The sequence below is a fragment of the Gymnoscopelus microlampas genome, assembly GCF_963454915.1.
Source record: "Gymnoscopelus microlampas genome assembly, chromosome: 2".
NCBI lineage: Eukaryota > Metazoa > Chordata > Actinopteri > Myctophiformes > Myctophidae > Gymnoscopelus > Gymnoscopelus microlampas.
In genome coordinates, this window is record NC_139939.1 from 9,777,826 (window position 1) to 9,780,325 (window position 2,500).

At 41.4% G+C, this 2,500-nt stretch overlaps 2 protein-coding genes across 2 annotated transcripts in view; one reads left to right on the plus strand and one right to left on the minus strand.

Moving 5' to 3' along the window:
* The window catches only part of LOC311059509 (uncharacterized protein), a 564,856-nt gene that overhangs the window by 374,225 nt on the left and 188,131 nt on the right, over positions 1-2,500 (plus strand). The window lies entirely within an intron of this gene.
* Positions 1-2,500, minus strand: part of LOC311064280 (zeta-sarcoglycan-like) — a gene marked incomplete at both ends in the record, with an annotated part of 321,667 nt that overhangs the window by 215,147 nt on the left and 104,020 nt on the right. The gene's annotated exons all lie outside the window — the stretch shown is intronic.

Genomic DNA, 2,500 nt, shown 5'->3' on the forward strand with positions numbered 1-2,500 from the left:
CCTGAAGAGGGATTGTCACCAAAGTGTGCTGTCACGTTCAATTTGAAAATGTCACCGGTGGATTAATGAGGGTATCTTATTGAAAAAAGAGAAAAATGGGTGCGTTTGCTCCCCCCCCCACCCCCTTTACTTTTTTTTTTAGGTGGGGCTGCCTCTGTGTGTGTGTGTGTGTGTGTGTGTGTGTGTGTGTGTGTGTGTGTGTGTGTGTGTGTGTGTGTGTGTGTGTGTGTGTGTGTGGGCATTGAGAGAGAGGTTTTGACATAGACAGTCAAAAAAGTGATACAGTTATGTGTGTTGTAGTGAACTGGTATTCTTTTTTTTTTTTTTATATATACATTTTTATCCCTCGATTTTGTAACCCTTTTTTCACCCGGTGCCAATTTTGCTATGTGATCCTGGGCACTACACTCCCCCCACCAGCCTAGGGAGGCCAGGGCCGAGCTCATGCCTCCTTCAATGCATGAGATTGGTATCGGTATCCTTTTTCGTAGTCATTTATTCATTATTGTCCATTTACCACGTTCTTTTACTTACACATATGGTGTGTGTGTAGGTCAGTCACCGAGGTGGACGGTCCAGTACAACTTTGTTGGAACGCGATCTTCCCTGTCGGGTAGAAACCTTGCATGTCCAAAAACGTTCCTTTTTTTTCATCTTTGCTTTAAAAAAACGTTTTTAAATTGTGAAAATAGCCGATACAAGCTCACGACGCCTCGCAGCGCAATGTGTTCTGAACTTGTAGATCGGCTAATTCCCTAACCCTAACCAGTGTTGCCAGATTCTGCGAGAGAAACAAGCAACCAGGTCTAGGAAAACCAGCCCAAAAGAAGCAACTTTATGGGCCACGTGAGCACTTTAACATAATACATCAGCTATTTGAAAATAGCAGATCTACGAGCTCACAACGCGTCGCCATGCGACGCGTTGTGAGCTCGTAGATCGGCTATTTTCAAATAAAATCTTGCGGGGGAAATTATACTAAGCATATCTGGCAACCCTGACCCTATAACCCTACTTTTGTGAGACACTCTTGTATGTTGACGTACAGGGCATTCGTTTACAACAACAAAAAACGCAGAAAACATCAAACATTTGAGATACAAGGTTTCTGCCATGAGGGCATATAGCGTTCTGTTTTTAAAGTCACGGTATAGCTGAAAACACATCACACTCTCTCCAGGGTCCACTAACGTCATTAATGTAAACACACTCCAGTAGGTTGACCAGATAGACCGCTGACCTTGCTGACCACATAATAACAACGTCGGCAGGTTCGCTTATACAGCTGGGGACCCGTGTCCTCCCCCCCCCCCCCCCCCCCCTCCTTCTGACCCCAGTCTCTCCTGTCTCTTTCTGTCTCTTTATAAATAAAGCAAAAAACGGACTGCGAACAAAAGCAAACTGACTTTGAAAGCTGTTATTCTGAAGTCAACTGTTTTAACCTGGGGGTGTAAAGAAACTGAGGTATTTTTTCTTACTTTACTGGAGTAACCTAATTATTTCCAGTTTTCCAGCTTGTAAATCAGCTCTTTTCAAAAGATTTGTACAGATTTTATAATTTTTTTAACTTGTGAAATGGAACATTCTGCATAATGAGTACTTTCTACATAATTAGTACTTTCTACTTTTGGTACTTTAAATACATTTTGATACCAATACTCTTGCACTTTTGCAGTTTTTAATTATACGCACTTTTACTTGTAACAGAGTATTTCTATATTGCAGTATTGCTACTTTTAAGTAAAGAAAAAGAGTACTTTTTAAGACTAAGATCAGCCGCGGAGGCACACACATGCATGCACACACACTGGGTGAAAAAGGTGATATACCTGGATACGTGGGCAAGGCATACACCCACCAAACATAAATGATTGGTGGAAGTATTTCAATGAATGCGGGAGAGGACTGTTTACCTTAAAATGCCTTTAAGATACCTGGATATGCGTCTCTCTTTTCTCTGCTAGGGAATCTCCCTTACATATGTAAATTTGAGGTTTGTTCAAACAATGGGAGGTGTGGGGTTCAGAGTGGGGGGGGGGGCTCAGAGAGAGAGAGAGAGAGAGAGAGAGAGAGAGAGAGAGAGAGAGAGAGAGAGAAACAGTGAACCAAAGTTGCATTGTGACATTCAAGGAAAAGCTAATACAAATATTTTAAAAAAAAAATGTGTTCTTAGGTCTTGCATAGGTGAGCAGTGTTAGTTTACAGAAAGGACATACTAATAAAGCATGACACACACACACACACACACACACACACACACACACACACACACACACACACACACACACACACACACACACACACACACACACACACACACACACACACACACACACACACACACACACAGAGAGAGAGAGAGAGATCAGAGTGCAGTCTTGGGGCAAATATTGTACTTTTACTCCACTACAATTATTTGAAAACTTTAGCTACTAGTTACTTTGCAGATATAAATGATTACATTATAAAACATACATTAACCACTTTAGCCTTATTTTAT